The sequence below is a fragment of the Megalobrama amblycephala genome, linkage group LG1 (genome assembly GCF_018812025.1).
Source record: "Megalobrama amblycephala isolate DHTTF-2021 linkage group LG1, ASM1881202v1, whole genome shotgun sequence".
Lineage (NCBI taxonomy): Eukaryota > Metazoa > Chordata > Actinopteri > Cypriniformes > Xenocyprididae > Megalobrama > Megalobrama amblycephala.
This window is the reverse complement of record NC_063044.1, coordinates 69,183,102-69,201,676: the sequence shown is the minus strand read 5'-3', so window position 1 is coordinate 69,201,676 and position 18,575 is coordinate 69,183,102. Positions and strand designations below refer to the sequence as shown.

Genomic DNA, 18,575 nt, shown 5'->3' with positions numbered 1-18,575 from the left:
TTTTGATGTTTTTTTTTTTTTTTTATTATTATTTTACAGATAGAGGCATCGGTTGTGCTAAACAAATAATCGATCTCACATCAGATTCTGACACAGAGTCTGACGTATCCGTCGTTGAACCTCGGAGGAAGCGGAAAAAGCATAATAGGATCTAATTCAAACCAAACTCCTCAGGGTAAGACTATCTTATTTTTTCAGATTTATACTTATAGTTATCAACGTATTTCACAGCATAACAGCCATTAGTGTGGACAATCCGTTTAAAAAATAATCTATACAGATAGACACGTCAGGAGTGTGGATGATGTTTTAACTATAAAAGAGAAATTACAATGTAAAAGCTTTATCTAACGCTATAACCCAGAATCTAGCCCAGCTAAATTTATGGCCAGGAGCCAATACTGGTATCTACTGTACATATCCAAAACAAACCAAGCTTCAAATTTCATTTACTGCTGTTTAGCACTGCTAAATTAAGAGCTTGATTAAACACACTTCACATTGTTCCTCATAGCTGCATGGGAAACAACTGTAATTCAAATAATGTATAAATTACATACAAACCAAATGTCTACCAAATACCTGAACCTGTGCAAGTGTACCTAAAACTGATGCCGTTTTAAAGGACATGACATCACAACATATCACTAAATTACAGAAAAAAAATAATGTGTGAATATAAAAAATTAATGTATGTGGGAAAATGTAATAATTATTACATTGAGTGACTCACCCCTTGACAGAAACGATGAATGTTTTGTTCAAGTTCTGCACAAGTCTTCTGCACAAGTTTTGTACAAGTCTGCTGCCTGTGATCTTCAGTTCATAGACTCCTGTGTCTTCAGGTCTGGTGTCTGTGATGGTCAGAGATCCAGTCTTCTTGTCCACCTTCAGTCTGTCTCTGAATCTCCCATCATGAGGAACAGTGATCTCTCCAGTCCCTCTTTGGATTTCAGCTATGACAGTCTTCTTTTCATCTCCAAACAGCCACTGTATCTGATCATCTTTGTTTATTTTCAATGCCAGAGGTTAGAGTGAAATATTTTCCCTCTTTGACTGATATAACTTCATGTCACAGCAGCACACAGAAACAGAGAAAAGAGGAGATTGTAAGAGAGTGAACTGAAGGACTGAGAGGATACTGTGTGACTCTTCATGTGTTTCTAATAATCACTTCATCATTTGGACTTCTAACTAAAGATCTGCAACAATGCAATAATGTTTCATGCTAACATACATTCATTTGTTAGAGGGTTAGTTCACGTCGTTCCACACCAGAAAGTCTTTTGTTTACCTTCAGAACACAAATGAAGATCCTTTTAATAACATCAGAGAGCTTTCTGTCTCTCATTGACTCTAGTAAAGACCTCTTTAAAATAATCCATGTGACTCCAGTGGTTTATCCTCGACTTATGTTGACCTGAGAGCAGACACTGTCATGTGGAACGTGCATTGGAGATTAATATTTTGTAAATAAAGTCATGAGTTATGTTTTTTGTGCAAACAAAGCACTCATGTCACTTCATAAAATTGAGTTTAAACCTCTGAAATCACATGGAGTACTTGTTATGAGTACTTAATGATATCTTTACTAATGTTCTGGGCCTTGAAAGTGGTAGTTGTGTAAACTGTGAATGAAGGGACAGAAAACTCAGATTTTATCAAAAGTATCTTAGTTTGTGTTCTGAAGATGAACAAAAGACTTACTGGTGTGGAACGACATGAGGGGAGTTATAATTAATGACTAAATTATTTTTATTACTATAAAAATCAAAACGACGGTGGTGTTGGTGCCGCGGTCACGGTGGGCAAGTGATATAACCGGTGTTGCGGCTGGTCGATTGCAGCAAGCCTAATAATTTACTATCACACGAGTATACTCCTGTTTCTCCGAGTATTGGCATGATTGCAAATGTGATACTTACTGATCTGACTGAAGTCCAATAAACAAGTTGATATTAAGTGATTTAAAATTAGACACAATAATGTCTATTTTTTCTCTGATTTAGTCAAACAAAGCCACACCAAACTGTTCTGTGTCTCCAAGCAAAGTGATTTCTGAATGAATTGCGTTGAACGACTGAATAATGACTCGCATATTAAGATTTACCGCCACCTACTGGCGGTAAATGTAATACATTTATTTTCATATTTACACTTTACATAGGCTATTTTTACTTAAAATATCAAACTTTTAAATTTAAATTTTTTATAAATCTAAATTCAAAATAATTATATTTTAAAGGTGCCGTAGAACGTCTTTTCAAAAGATGTAATATAACAGGTTTCCCCATTTTGTGCCTATTTTGGGGCATCATTAACTATGCAGATTATGCCCCCCCCCCCCATAAGTGCAGTTTACAGTGCATTTACAAAGTTCACAGCTAATAACCCTCAAATGGATCTTTACAAGATGTTCGTCATGCATGCTGCGTGCATGGATCGGATCATGTGAGTATAGTATTTATTTGGATTAGGGATGCTCATTTCGGTTAAATTTCTCGACCGACAACCGACGCTCATTATCCGATTATTAACCGTTAACTGATAAGATTATAATATTGTATAGCCTATATGATGATAATATGACATATATATGACATTAAATAAAAAATCAATTGACGAGTGTCTGTGTCTTCCACGGGTTTATTTTAACATGCAAACAGCAGCATAGAACAGATAAACAACAGAACCTGGATTCACATTATCAAATTGTCACGCATCTGCAGCGTTTCTGACAACAGAAAAAATAATTTAAATAAAAGGCATAAAATAAATAGGCCTACACTAAATATTTTTCACTTAAATGTTTAACAAATTAAGATGACAAAACGAAAACACGGTGAATCCATTGAAGCTTTGAACAACCGGTATTTTAGACATTTTTTCCGTCAAATAAAAATAGCAGGCCTACCTCAAGGATTGTTATTGTTATGACCACGGACGGTGGGCAAAGGAGTTTCTTTGAAAGGCTCGCGCGCGAGACTGAGCGGAATGCGGGAAATGAAGTATACCAGGGCCCTAAATTGTAATGGACTGGAGCTCACGGTTCACATCGAGAGAAATATGAATTTCTTTCATTTTCTTTTCACTTTCACTTTCGTGATCAAAGTGCATGCCACTGATAAGCTTTGTAAATGCAGTATTACAGTATACACATACCAATTAAACGCGCAGGTCTCCTCTCGTGCGTCCTCCCCACTGTGTCGCCGGTCGAGGCAATAATTTTCGTTTCGCTTTTAGATATCTCTTTTATAGATGCCATCAATGCTTTTAACTTTCTAGATGTAATTACCGAACTCAAAACAGTCCATAAACTACAAATCCTCACGAAAACTTCATTCAAGCCAGCTCGCGCGTCAATCTGAGAGATCAACCTCTTACCTTAAAGTGTCAAATTTCTCGGTTTCTAAATGGACGGTTTGGCTTGATTGACAAACGCTAACGTTCGGCCACGATTTATATACCATCGACCTGTCCTAAAACGTTAGCACGCTGTGATTGATTGCTTGGAGATCGCGTGTTTCTCTGTTCGAGAGCGCATTTCCTCTTCTTCACATCTGCGACAAAACAGTTGATTATTTATGAACGAAAGCTCACAGAAACGTGAAAATGGTCTCATTTGAAAGAAAATATCCTAAGCTAAAAGATGATATATTGTGACTGATTGAAGCAGCCCTTATCAAAAGTGCGGGGGTCGATTTCTGTCTTTTCAAAACTGCGGGGGTCCTGACCCCCCCTGTCCCCCGTGCCAACGGCGCGCCTGACCCTTTCTATCGAAATGGTCCCACACAGTACTTCTTTTCGCTCTCTTCATTTTGCTTGTTGCTTAGCGAAATATGTCTGCCACGTGTGACGCCCCGCGAGTTAACAAATAAGCATATATGTATATATAGCAGCAAACAGCAAAAAAAAAAAAAAAACGTTTAACTGATAGTATTAATCGGTTAAAATTCTTACTTTCGGTTAACGGTTAAACGGTCAATGTGAGCATCCCTAATTTGGATATTTACATTTGATTCTGAATGAATTTGAGGCTGTGCTCCGTGGCTAACAGCTAAAGCTACACTGTTGGAGAGATTTATAAAGAATGAAGTTGTGTTTATGCATTATACTGACTGCAAGTGTTTAAAAATTAAAATAGCGACAGCTCTCTTGTCTCCGCGAATACAGTAATAAATGATGGTAACTTTAACCACATTTAACAGTACATTAGCAACATGCTAACGAAACATTTAGAAAGACAATTTACAAATATCACTAAAAATATCATGCTATCATGGATCATGTCAGTTATTATTGCTCCATCTGCCATTTTTCGCTATTGTCCTGCTTGCTTACCTAGTCTGATGATTCAGCTGTGCACATCCAGACGTTTTGCCCTTGTGTAATGCATTGATCATGGGCTGGCATATGCAAATATTGGGGGCGTACATATTAATGATCCTGACTGTTACATAACAGTCGGTGTTATGTTGAGATTCGCCTGTTCTTCGGAGGTCTTTTAAACAAATGAGATTTACACAAGAAGGTGGAAACAATGGTATTTGAGACTCACTGTATGTCATTTCCATGTACTGAACTCTTGTTATTCAACTATGCCAAGGTAAATTAAATTTTTTATTCTAGGGCACCTTTAAAACATTTGTACAACATTATTTACCAATGAGCTGCATTAAGCAGTCTATGTAAATGTGTCTAAAAACCACTTCAGATGGAGCTTCTGTGCCGCTTCTGCAGTGCAAAGATATTTAATGATTTATTTTTAGGGCTGGGCGATATATCGCACGCGATTGTCACGCGCATTTTGTCAGTAAAGCCGGTTCGCCTTCGATAACGAACACGATATTCTGAGCTTGTCAGTGAACTACGGCTCTGTCTATTAAATGCCGCTCCATTTGAAAGCAGGTGATGGCGATTTAGCGGTAATCAGGGAACCGGCTTTACTGACGAAATGCGCGTGACAATCGCATGCGATATATCGCCCAGCCCTATTTATTTTTAAAGGTAACAGCCTGATGGGGTCTTATTGTTCTAACTGAATTTATTATTTAACATTCAAAAACAATTTTTCTATTTTAATTTAAGAAATTGATGAAATATGATGCATACATTTAATAAGATTGGCTCTTATAATGGTAAAAATGCCTGTGGAAGTTAATTTAAAGGGGCAAGATATCGCCCGGTAATAGGAAAGTTAGTGTCTGTTATTTATCAGGAAGTGCTCCTAATTTTTTTTTATTAGGAGCACAAGAAAAATGTTACCGCAGAGCCCTGTTAATGTTATTCAGCTCATTTTCCAAAAACAATCACACAAATCACTACATCAACCACAAGTAGAACTGGTAAAAAGGTAGAAATATTGATTGTGAAAAATTGTATTATACATTTAAACTGTACTGTACTACAATAAAGCTCAATGTTTTCCCTTTTGCTGTGTCAGCTGTAATACTTACTCATTTGCTTTTGTAGCTCAGAGACTTTGCGATAGTAAAAAACACAAACAGCTGCAGATAATACCAGCAGCAGAACAACAACAATCCCTATTACAGCAGCTGAAGACAGACCTGATGCTGGAACAGATAAAGAGAGACAGACATTAGTGTGAATGAGTCTGATCTATAACAAACACTATAAACATCAGCACTATATAACCTGAGTGAAGATCTGATACTGTAATGATAGTCATTAGTGTGAATGAGTCTGATCTATAACAAACACTATAAACATCAACACTATATAACCTGAGTGAAGATCTGATACTGTAATGATAAAGAGTCATTAGTGTGAATGAGTCTGATCTATAACAAACACTATAATCATCAACACTATATAACCTGAGTGAAGATCTGATACTGTAATGATAGAGTCATTAGTGTGAATGAGTCTGATCTATAACAAACACTATAATCATCAACACTATATAACCTGAGTGAAGATCTGATACTGTAATGATAGAGTCATTAGTGTGAATGAGTCTGATCTATAACAAACACTATAAACATCAACACTATATAACCTGAGTGAAGATATGATACTGTAATGATAAAGAGTCATTAGTGTGAATGTGTCTGATCTATAACAAACACTATAAACATCAACACTATATAACCTGAGAGAAGATCTGATACTGTAATGATAGAGTCATTAGTGTGAATGAGTCTGATCTATAACAAACACTATAAACATCAGCACTATATAACCTGAGTGAAGATCTGATACTGTAATGATAAAGAGTCAATAGTGTGAATGAGTCTGATCTATAACAAACACTATAAACATCAGCACTATATAACCTGAGTGAAGATCTGATACTGTAATGATAAAGAGTCATTAGTGTGAATGAGTCTGATCTATAACACACACTATAAACATCAACACTATATAACCCGAGTGACGATCTGATACTGTAATGATAAAGAGTCATTAGTGTGAATGAGTCTGATCTATAACAAACACTCTAAACATCAACACTATATAATCTGAGTGAAGATCTGATACTGTAATGATAAAGACAGTCATTAGTGTGAATGAGTCTGATCTATAACAAACACTCTAAACATCAACACTATATAATCTGAGTGAAGATCTGATACTGTAATGATAAAGACAGTCATTAGTGTGAATGAGTCTGATCTATAACAAACACTATAAACATCAACACTATATAACCTGAGTGAAGATCTGATACTGTAATGATAGTCATTAGTGTGAATGAGTCTGATCTATAACAAACACTATAAACATCAACACTATATAACCTGAGTGAAGATCTGATACTGTAATGATAAAGAGTCATTAGTGTGAATGAGTCTGATCTATAACAAACACTATAAACATCAACACTATATAACCTGAGTGATAAAGAAAGTCATTATTTATCAGATCTACTGTATTTACAGGTGTCAGACAAGCTGTTTTAGATAATAAGAGTTATGGGTTATGAATTATTTACAGACAGCTGATAAACTTCTTTTCTGTTTTACCTCGGGACGCCCTGCACATGCACATTCGCAAATTTCTACATAATTATTGTTAATATGTAATTCATTTTTCCAGGAGTTCATTGCTTCTACCTTCAGTTAAACTGCTAACAGTGTTTGTAAATTAATTGACTAAATTATTACATTATTTGCTAACTGCATTCTCTAAATTGTAATGTTGACATGCATTCTCTGTAAAGCTGCTTTGAAACGATATGTATTGTGAAAAGCGCTATACAAATAAATGTGAATTGAATTGAATAAATAATCATTACATTAATAGTCTTGAGTTACTCACCGCTGACAGTAACAGTGAATCTCTTGTTTAAAGTCTGTTTGCTGCTGCTGATCTTCACTTTATAAACTCCAGAGTCTGTGATTCTGGATGTTTGTGATGGTCAGAGATCCGGTCTGATGATCCAGCTTCAGTCTGTCTCTGAATCTCTCATCAGGATCATAGAATGGTGGACTCTTGGCCTCTAGATCATGTTTAGCTATGAGTTTTTCTTCATCTCCAAACCTCCACACTATCAGCTCATCTCCGTGTGTTTCAGTATCAGTCTGAAGAGTGACAGATTCTCCCTCCGTCTCTGATACACTCTTCGTTTCACCTTTAAAAGCTTCAATAACATCTGGAGACTCTGCATGAGACAGATTCACAGATATTAAACATTAAACACAGTTACTGGCACTAGAATAATAACTTTAACAGTAAATTATCTTGTGGTTACTACACAAGGCATATATGAACCATATATTAATTAGTTTATGATATTTAATCTAATTTGTGTGCTGATTCAGCTTCAGTCTGTCTCCGAACATCTCAGGGAGACTGGGAGACAGTGAAATGTCATTTCCCTCGATTTGAGCAATGACTGAACGTGAATCTCTAAACCTCCACTTCATCTGAATAATTTCCTGTATTTGAGTAAGATCAGGGTTTTGAGTGACAGATTCTCCCTCCATCATGGTCTTCACTGCAATTTTGCCAGTATCTTGCTTACTGTTTGTATAGTGCACAAATATTTCCATGAAAAAGTTACTGCAATCCACCAATATGTGTTAAAAGAAAACTTTTAGAGGAATTGCAGCATTGTTTTTTCTATTTCACCTGTACTAAATCATACTTCTAACTATAAACATACTACAAACTTTAGAACATGAAAACTTAAATAAATTTTTAAAAAAATATTTGTATACTGTGTGTTTGCCCACATGGAAAAAACCTATATAAACATATATGTTTCAATATAGGTTTTGATATAGGTTTTACATATATGTGACATATATAAAATTGGCCGTTTACCTATATTATATGTACATATATGTACACATATATGCACACATATATGTATACATATATGCACACATATATGTACACATATATGTACACACATATATATATATATATATATATATATATATATATATATATATATATATATATACACATATATGTACACATAATATAGGAAAACGGCCAATTTTATATATGTCACATATATTAAAAACCTATATCAAACCTATATTGAAACATATATGTTTATATAGGTTTTTTCCATGTGGGACCAATTTCACGTGTTCGTGTAGCGGTGTGTTTTCTGCGTTGTGTCGTAATCAAAGACAGACTGCGAAAAATCTTGCCATCAGGTCCTCACTTTATTCTGTATAACACAAATGGCAATATATGAGGACTTGTGCAGCATACAAACAGCATGCGGCAGCAACGCACAACGCTGAGAAAGAGAGATATTAAAAGTAACTTAAGTAAAGAAAAATAATCAACGAAACATCTGAATGTACATCACAGAGGGGTTTTGGATTACAATCATACAAATATATCATGTGAATTCAGCTGTTACATGAAACATGGCCTTAATTGAATCACCGCAAAAACTTTGTGCGACCTACCGCTGTGATGTCTCATGCAGACTGGGAAGCAGCAAAGTGCGTCAACACCCCAAGTCAGCATGGCAGCAGGAAACCCCAAATATGGTCATGGCAAGTGGAATCACAAAATAATTGTCTAAATACATCACTGCTACATTCGCACATACATAAGTTCTTGCATAATTTTTTTCGTTAATTCTTAGTTTTTGCCTTGATAATAGAAAATATGAGCTAGGCATCATGTATGACAGTCAAAAATGAGATATGAGCTACAAAATGACCAGATCCTGCCATTAGCTATATAGAAGACATATCTTGTATGTATAGGGCATATATATGGATATGAAGAAGCAATACAGGAGACCTATATTTCCTGTATATGCACATATATGCACCTCAATTTTGCCTATATGTGGCATATATACACATATATGCAGTATATATACGCATATATGCAGCATATATATAGCATATATGCAGTATATATGCGCATATATGCAGCATATATATATAGCATATATGCAGTATATATGCGCATATATGCAGCATATATATTATCATATATGTGCATATATGCAGCATATATGTACATATACACAGCATATAGGTTTCATATATGCGCATATATCCACATATAGGTTCTTTCCATGTGGGTGTATACTATGTGATAGCCGGTACTTTTGACAACTCTTCTGTACCACATTGGTACTGAAATTTAAAAAATGTGACACTTTGAGCGTTGTTGAGCAGATTCATAAACACCTCTGATTGGCCATTTTGCTCACGTGCTCATCGAATATGTCTGTGATTGGCTTCAGTGATCAATGGTTCAACAACTTTGTAAATAAACTTCAATGATGCTTTTCACCAAGCGCTTACAACAAATACACACGGGAGAGTTTGAAAGCAGGCGTCCTTTGCGAACCTGTCAAATGCTCCGGATTTCAAATTGAATCCGCTCAAAATTTCAGTACCGATTGGTACCAAAGTCAGTACTTTTGACAACTCTTCTATGGGTCATTCCGTGTCAAATCAACCAGAGGTCCCCGGCTCAAATTTTTGATTTTATTCATACATTTTTTTCTGTAGAAAGACAAACATAAATAGCGATGAAAGGCAAAATATTAAATGTCACAGATGTATATTTACTGAGTAATCAAAATGACCATTTTCATCTGAGATTTGGAGCCAAATTAGAGGGGTGTAAAAATGAATTTAGAAAGTTGGCAGCATCATTATTTTATTATAAAACAGAGATTGGTAGGTCTATTAGTAAAGTCTGTTGACTTTAGCAATCTTTGTTTCATTAAACGCCAGCAGTGACAGTTCAAACCTGGGAAAAAGCACTTCTTGTGTTTTGTGCCTCAAGTTTACATGCCTGTAACTGAAGAAGCAAATATATTTTAATATCCTTTTAGATTCTGGTTCTTAACAAACCTTCCTTTTGGTATCTTCAGTCCCAGAGATATGGAGATCTTAATGTGGCTCCATGAGTACATTGGTCAATTGTACACATTTTCAGTGGTCAAAAAACAAATGTGGGCCACTTTGCACACAGCTGATACTTTTTTTTTGTTTTAAACAGGAATATCTGAAGAACAAATAATGCTGAAACTAGAAATGTAATCTAATTTCTTTCTATCTAGAACATACCTTTCTGAGTGCCATAAATATTTTTTTCTAAAGTTGTCATGCCAGTAACACAAAAAGTATCCAAGATATCTTAATATCTTTCTAGATTCTCAAACATAATAAACTTTTCTTTCGGAATCTTTATATTTAAAGGGATAGTTCACCCAAAAATGAAAATTTGATGTTTATCTGCTTACTCCCAGGGCATCCAAGATGTAGGTGACTTTGTTTCTTCAGTAGAACACAAATGATGATTTTTAACTCCAACCGTTGCAGTCTGTCAGTCTTATAATGCATGTCAATGGTAATGCAATTTATATGAGTCAAAAAAACATGCACAGACAAATCCAAATTAAACTCTGCGGCTCGTGACGACACATTTATGTCCTAAGACACAAAACGATCGGTTTGTTTGAGAAACCGAACAGTATTTATATAATTTTTTACCTCTAAAACACCAGAATGTCCAACTGCGTTAAGCATCCGGTTAGTGAGGTCTGATCGCGCTCTGACAGCAGCAGTGATGTCTTGCACTCATTGAAGCAAAGCGCGAGACATGACTTCCGTCATCAGAACGCGTTTTTTGACCTCACTAACCGGATGCTGTACGCAGTTGGACATTCTGGTGTTTTAGAGGTAAAAAATTATATAAATACTGTTCGGTTTCTCACACAAACCGATCGTTTCGTGTCTTAGGACATCATTGTGTCGTCACGAGCAGCAGGGTTTAATTTGGATTTGTCTGTGCACGTTTTTTGACTCTTATAGATTGTGTTACCATTGACATGCATTATACGACTGACAGACGGCAAAGGTTGGAGTTAAAAATCATCATTTGTGTTCTACTGAAGAAACAAAGTCACCTACATCTTGGATGCGCTGGGGGTAAGCAGATAAACATCAAATTTTCATTTTTGGGTGAACTATCCCTTTAAGGCCCTGTGTTTAAATTGTTGAATTTTACCCATTTTCAATGGTCAAAAACCAAATGTAAACTTTTTAAACAGGCTGAACTATATAAGGCCTTGAAAATGAAGATTTCAAAAGGAAAGCTAATTAAGAATGAGAATCTACAAGGATATTAAGATGTCTTGAATACTATTAGAGTTGCAGGCATATGCAAACTTGAGGCACAAAACACAAGAAGTGCTTTTTCCCAGGTTTGAACTGTCACCGTTGGCATATAATAGTCACGGGCACACAAGAACAAGATGTAGAGATCCAGTTGCAGCATTAGCATTTATTGGGGAATCCAGAAATGTAAATCCAAAGGCAGGCAAGGGGTCAAAATCCAGATAATCCACAGTCCACAAAACGAAAAGCCAGAGATACAAACGGTGCACGTAACAATACAACAAACCACAACCAAGGACAGAAACAACTGAGTATAAATAGACAGACACTAATGATGAAACACAAAACAGCTGGGTGCAATGACAATGAGATAATGAGTCCAGGGAAGTGTCTTATGGGTAATGTAGTAGACAGGTGACAAAGTCCTTGTTGGAGTGCCCTCTGGTGGCTAAACTTTGCACTCCAACTCATGATCATGACAGTAACCCCCTCCTTACGGAGCGGCTACCAGACGCTCCAAGAAAAAAAACAAAAACAAAAACACAATTCTCAGGAGGGAGGTGGACTGGAGGAGGACCAGGGGGAGGTCCAGCAGCAGCGGCAGGGCAAGGCGCTTCGGCGGCGGCGGCAGGGCAAGGCGCTTCGAGAACCAACGAACAACCTCTAGAGTGGTCTCCAGGCCTTGTAGGACGGAGGAAGCCCTTTTCCTCCTTCTCCTCCGCTTATGAGGGTGAGGCGGTGGCTCACCCAAAATGGACTCACTGGCTGGAGCGGACTCCCTGGCTGGAGTGGGCTCTGGAGCGGACTCCCTGGCTGGAGCGGGCTCTGGAGCAGACTCCCTGGCTGGAGCGGGCTCTGGAGCGGACTCCCTGGCTGGAGCGGGCTCTGGAGCGGACTCCCTGGCTGGAGCGGGCTCTGGAGCGGACTCACTGGCTGGAGCGGGCTCTGGAGCGGACTCACTGGCTGGAGCGGGCTCGGACTGGCTGGACGGGCTCTGGAGCCCTTTTCCTCCTTCTCCTCCGCTGGAGCGGACTATGAGGGTGAGGCGGTGGAGCGGACTCACTGGCACCCACTGGCTGGAAATGGACTCACTGGCTGGAGCGGAGCGGGCTCTGGAGCGGACCCTGGCTGGAGCGGGCTCTGGAGCGGACTCACTGGCTGGAGCGGGCTCTGGAGCTGGACTCACTGGCTGGAGCGGACTCACTGGCTGGACTCACTGGCTGGAGCGGGCTCTGGAGCGGACTCACTGGCTGGAGCGGGCTCTGTAGCGGACTCACTGGCTGGAGCGGGCTCTGGAGCGGACTCACTGGCTGGAGCGGGCTCTGGAGCGGACTCACTGGCTGGAGCGGGCTCTGGAGCGGACTCACTGGCTGGAGCGGGCTCTGGAGTGGACTCACTGGAGCGGGCTGGAGCGGACTCACTGGCTGGAGCGGGCTCTGGAGTGGACTCAGTGGAGCGGACTCACTGGCTGGAGCTGGAGTGGACTCACTGGCTGGAGCGGGCTCTGGAGCGGACTCACTGGCTGGAGCGGGCTCTGGAGCGGACTCACTGGCTGGAGCGGACTCACTGGCTGGAGCGGGCTCTGGAGCGGACTCACTGGCTGGAGCGGCCTCCGGGCCTTGAAGGATGGAAGAAGCCTTCTTCCTTCTCCTCCTCCTCCCTTTACCGGAGTGAAGCTGAGGCTCAGTGCCCACCTCCTCTGAAGATTTTATTAATAGACCTATCAGTCTCAGTGTAAAAATAAAATAATGATTCTGCCATCTTTATAAAGTCATTTTTTTCTCCCCTGTAAATTGGCTCCAAATCTCAGGTGAAAATGGTCATTTTGACCCCCTCTACAAAATAATGGATTATTCAGTAAATATACATCTGTGACATTTAATATTTAGGCTTTCATCACTATTTATGTTTGTCTTTCAACAGAAAAAATATTAACAAAATTTGAGCCGGGGACCTCTGGTTGATTTGACACGGAATGACCTCTATGTGATATTGTCATTTAAGTATCAATTGGCCAGTGGCAGCAGTGTTCATTTCCTTTCCTGTCCATAATCTCACCTTTATCTGAACTAGTTGTGCTTCAGAATGCACTGCTCTATCTATTTGTTTGTAATTCATTTATTCTTAAACAGCTTCGATTCAGCCAGAATCAGTCTTCAGCAGAGTCAGTCTTCTATCTCCTTTGGAACATAAAAAAACCCTTTTGGCGAATTACAGTATTTTTATTAAATATTTGTGCACTGTATATACTGTAATGGAGGTATTGGCAACATTTCACCAGCACTATATCAGTCTGGTCACTAGGAAAGTACAACCTTTGGAACATGAAAACAAAACCATTTCGGTAAATTGCTGTACTTTTTTTTTTTTTTCCAAAAATATGTGTGCACTGTACGTACGTTAGGGGAGGTACTGTCTAAAGCAAGTTACTGGCAAAATATAATAAATAAGTTTGCCCACACTAGGCATTTACTATTGCCCTGTAAACATTAATTTGAAAGAAATATGTGACTTAGTTTTGCAGTGAAGGGAATTCGCAGACCGTCCCTAAAGCAGCCTAGGCAAACATGTAGCGAATACAAAGAATATACACTAACAAGAAGCGACACTCAATAGAACGTTCCATTGAAACACCGGCACCCAGCAGCAGCCCTGCGTTTCCACCATTCTGGGGTGAAAGCGAGTCGCCAGTCCACTAGTTTCTATGGCAATATCAGCTGCTTTGTTAAAAAAAAAAAAAAAAAAAAAACATTACATACATTAAAGCTGAAATCCAACTTGAACGATGACAACACAGAATAAAATACTATCACTAGTGATCATCAAATCCTTTTTACGGTTTATTTTACACACTTTGTGTTTCAATCTTCCACTTTTGTTCACAAAACCTTTGCTCTCTAGAAACCCAGTCAGTTTGGGTTAAAAGGCTTATAAACACTGAATTATTACTAACATATGAAATTAAATTAAGGACATGCATCAGACAAATTTGGAATGTTGGACAATAAATATATGAATATAACAGCTTGATTTTGCAGTGTTGTCTAATGCCCATTAAAGCAAAAGTGTCCAAAAGTGTGAATTATGCGATAACGGACACAGCAATGCATCATGTATTATAAGATCATTATGTATCCGAGACTCATACAATACATACAATATAGCCTATTTCAATTCAGACTTAGTTATTATTACTATTACTCCACTAGGTCTGAAATATATTGTTCACTTTAAACATAATGATCTTAAATTTATTAATTATTAATTTACTATTAATAAATGTGTAAAGTTGCATAAAATGGAAATACTCAATAAAGTAGGCTAACTACCTTACCTCAGATGGATGAATGGTTGGATTCCACAACTGGTAAAATAAAACATGTATAAAACAATACAACATTTACTGTAGTAGCCTCAATTTACTGGTGACTTAATTTAAAAATCTGTTCTTTTGCGCTTCTGATTTGGCAATGAAATTCGCCGATTTTGGGTGCGCGTAAGATGTGAACCCACATGGAAAGAACCTATATGTGGATATATGCGCTTTGAAACCTAACATGTATATGTACATATATCTTAAATTTATTAATTATTAATTTACTATTAATAAATGCTGCATATATGCGTAAAGCATATTGCTATATATATGCTGCAAATGGAAATACATATATGTGTATATATGCCACAATAGGCAAAATTGAGGTGCATATAGGCATATACAGGAAATATAGGTCTCCTGTATTGCTTCTTCTACATATATATGCCCTATACATACAAGATATGTCTTCTATATAGCTAATCAGGATCTGGATTTTGTGCTCATATCTCATTTTTGATGTCATACAATGCCTAGCTCATATTTTCTATTATCAAGGCAAAAACTGAATTAACGAAAAAAATTGCAAGAACTTATGTATGTGCGAATGTACAGTGATGTATTTAACAATTATTTTGGTACTTGCCAAATATTTGGGGTTTCCTGCCGCCATGCTGACTTGGGGTGTTGACACTTTGCTGCTTCCCAGTATAAAACAGCGGTATCGCACAAGTTTTTGCGGTGATCAATTAGGCCTGTAGTAACAGCTGAATTCCATGATATATTTGTATGATTGTACAACCCCTCTGTTGTACACAGATGTTTGGATTATTTTTCTTTACTTAAGTTACTTTTAATATCTCTCTTAGCGTTGTGCGTTGCTGCCGCATGCTGTTTGTTGCTGCACAAGTCCTCAAATTGCCATTTGTGTTAACAGAATAAAGTGAGGACCTGATGGCAAGATTTTTCGCAGCGCTTTGATTACGACACAACACAGAAAACACACCGCTACACGAACACTGAAATGGTCCCACATGAAAAAACCTATATAAACATATATGTTTCAATATAGGTTTGATATAGGTTTTTAATATATGTGACATATATAAAATTGGCCGTTTTCCTATATTATGTGTACATATATGTGTACATAATATAGGAAAACGGCCAATTTTATATATGTCACATATATGTAAAACCTATATCAAAACCTATATTGAAACATATATGTTTATAAAGGTTTTTTCCATGTGGGAAGGATTCTATGGTCCAGTTATTATTTTCACCCCATAATGGCGGCCGCGCTACCGGAGCGCCATCTAGTGACTGTTACCCAAAAATATCAGAGTCTTTGACGAATATCAAACTGTGTCGTTTTCTGTCGTGTTGCGGTTTGTTTATTCAATTTATTCGTACACAGCTTCCATTCAACAATAGAGCAACGTGTATAAAAGAGACACTACAAATAGTGAAGGACAAGTTAAAAAAGGGGTGGCGAATGTCGCTCCTGGAGCAGAACTCCTGCAGAGCTATCACTAATATAAAAAAACTCCCCTGCCCGAAGCTCTCCAGTAACCATTAAAACCTAGTTTAGCTTGTTGAGATATCATTTGAAGCAAAACTCTACAGGACTGGTTTTCCAGGATCATGTTGTCCACCCAGCCTCTACTGTTTCCGGTGTCAGAGTGAAACCGAAAATGTTAAAAATAAACAGAAATCATGAACTTACCGCAGATTAGTAGACACATCTGAAAGAATGTGAAAGCGTTCTTCATTCTGTCGAAGATTCCAGCTAAATCTGATTTCGATGAAATATCATTAATGCTCGATGTTGTTTCTGAACCACACCCTCCTGACCGACAGCGATGAGTGTGAACAAATCCAGCTAAACACTAACAGAGAGATCTTAATACCGACTGGAGCTGATTAATACATTTTCATTTGGCTATATAAATTATATGCTACTAAAGAAGAAGAACTTTAACGTTTCCAAATCTGAACGACTGTAGAGTAAGGCGACCAGATTTCTGAAATGGAAACCAGGGACATTTCCTATTTGAGTGGTCAAAATACCACCAAAATCTCATTTGTTATTATCTATTAATTAAAAAACGGGGACAGTACATTTTTTTATTTTATTTTTTTTATTGTTGTGGGTTTCACATTTTACATTAATAAATATTATGATTTGTTAGTATTTTTGGTCTGGTTTTAATACAATTCACCAAAATAACTAGCCAGTAGGCCTAACTACAAAAAAACTATTAAACGATTACACTATTTTGAAAAATCACATTACAAAGTATGAAATAAATAACACAAATAATATTTGCAACATTTATTATTGAATTGAATATTTTAATTTTCACAAGCTGTTTATACTGTACGAAATTACAACTTTTGTCCAATGACATTTTAATTTTCTGTTAACAGCTTTACTGACATGAAAGGAGCTTTGTTGTGGTATTCTTGAGTAAAGTTCATAAAATGTAGGCTATATTATTTCCCACTGGAATTTGTAAAATGTTCGGTATACCTCCTCTAAGAAAATTTTGTACATTTTAAGGTTAAATGCATCAATCTGGTGCACTTTGGAAGCTCAAAATTAAGAGCTTCAACCCATGTACAGTGTGCAAATTGAACAAAGAAACAGCATTGACTTGGTGTTTTAGGATGCAAAACAATTATTACAATAAAATAATAATATAATAATGTTTTAGGCCTAGCTATATAATTTTTCATATGACAATAATATCCTTATAGGCTATTGTAGCAAATGCACTCTAAAATATATATATTTTTTTTTGGTTAGGCTACTTTACACAACGTATAGGGAAATTAAAATACTAGTTTGTAGCCAATTTCTAAGATAAATCCTTGAGCTTTAAAGTGTCATGAAACCCCAAAACACTTTTTTTGAGATGTAAACAGATATTGTATAGGCTGCACATCATTGAAAACACTAAAGGTACTCATTAATGTTTTTCATAAGTGAAAAATTGTTATTTTTGCATTTTTCAGAGCGATTTCTGTCTTCTGGTTTGAAAAGCTGAGTCGGAGCAACGTCACAAAATCTGACGTAATCGTGTACTTTCGGCCCAAGTATGGGCATGGTCGAACATGCTGACGTAGACCGCTTCGAGCGATTCTCGACATATATTCATGACATAAAGCTCATTCAATCCAATCACTGCACTGTAGTATGCATACGATTATAATTGTGGTATTATGCATGAGGAAGTATCACTTCTCTCACCTCGGTCTCTTGTCATTCAGAAACATATCGTTGGTGTTCGTTTTCTCAGTGCTACAACACAATGTGTTTTCCTGAGACGCGACCAGAGCAGAGGTTTATGTGCATGTGGATTGTTTTGCTGTAATCTAGCAGCACAAATGGAAAATATGTTCGCGTGAGATCGCATTACAGCGGAGAATTCAAATGTCACAAAAGTGCGGCTCATTAACCTCTGCCTGCTCTAGCTGCGTTCAAACACGCGAGCCGTAGGCTGTTTCCCTCAGCACAGCAGCACATGTGTGTTGTTTGTATTTTGCTCGCGATGCGGTCAGAACTGGAGTTTGTTCTATGTCTGTGCTTCATTGGTTGTTTTCTCCCCTCTTCCCCCCTCTACACTCCCACTTTTCCAGAGCTTTACACGCCCATTTTAACAGTGTTTTTTGAG

At 37.5% G+C, this 18,575-nt stretch overlaps 1 protein-coding gene across 1 annotated transcript in view; it reads right to left on the bottom strand.

Annotated features, from left to right (window-relative positions):
- Positions 1-5,582, bottom strand: part of LOC125246329 — a 54,713-nt gene extending 49,131 nt beyond the window's left edge. Inside the window, exons 1-2 of the mRNA XM_048157295.1 lie at positions 5,457-5,582; positions 734-1,065 (exon numbers count right to left, since the gene is read on the bottom strand). The gene's annotated coding sequence lies outside the window, so the exon portion shown is untranslated. The remainder of the gene's footprint in view (positions 1-733; positions 1,066-5,456) is intronic.
- Between the last annotated feature and the right edge of the window lie 12,993 nt (positions 5,583-18,575).